Below are 256 nucleotides of genomic sequence, written 5' to 3' on the forward strand. Positions count from 1 at the left end.
TTTATCCCTCCCTCCCTCTTTCTCTCCCTCTTTTCATTTTTCCCCTTTTCCCCTTTTCTGTTTCTCCCCCCCTTTTCCCGGGACCCTTTTCCGACCCCCGCCCAAACCTCGGTTTTTTTCCCCCCCTTTCCCTTTCCCCCGGATCCTTTCTCTCTTTTCCCCCCTTATCTTATTTTCCCCCAAAAAAACCCCCTTTCCCCCAAAAAATGGTTTATTTTCTTTTTTTGGGAAAAAATTAAAAAATAGAAAGGGGAAA

The sequence above is a fragment of the Penaeus monodon genome, chromosome 23 (assembly GCF_015228065.2).
Source record: "Penaeus monodon isolate SGIC_2016 chromosome 23, NSTDA_Pmon_1, whole genome shotgun sequence".
In the NCBI taxonomy this organism is placed as follows: domain Eukaryota; kingdom Metazoa; phylum Arthropoda; class Malacostraca; order Decapoda; family Penaeidae; genus Penaeus; species Penaeus monodon.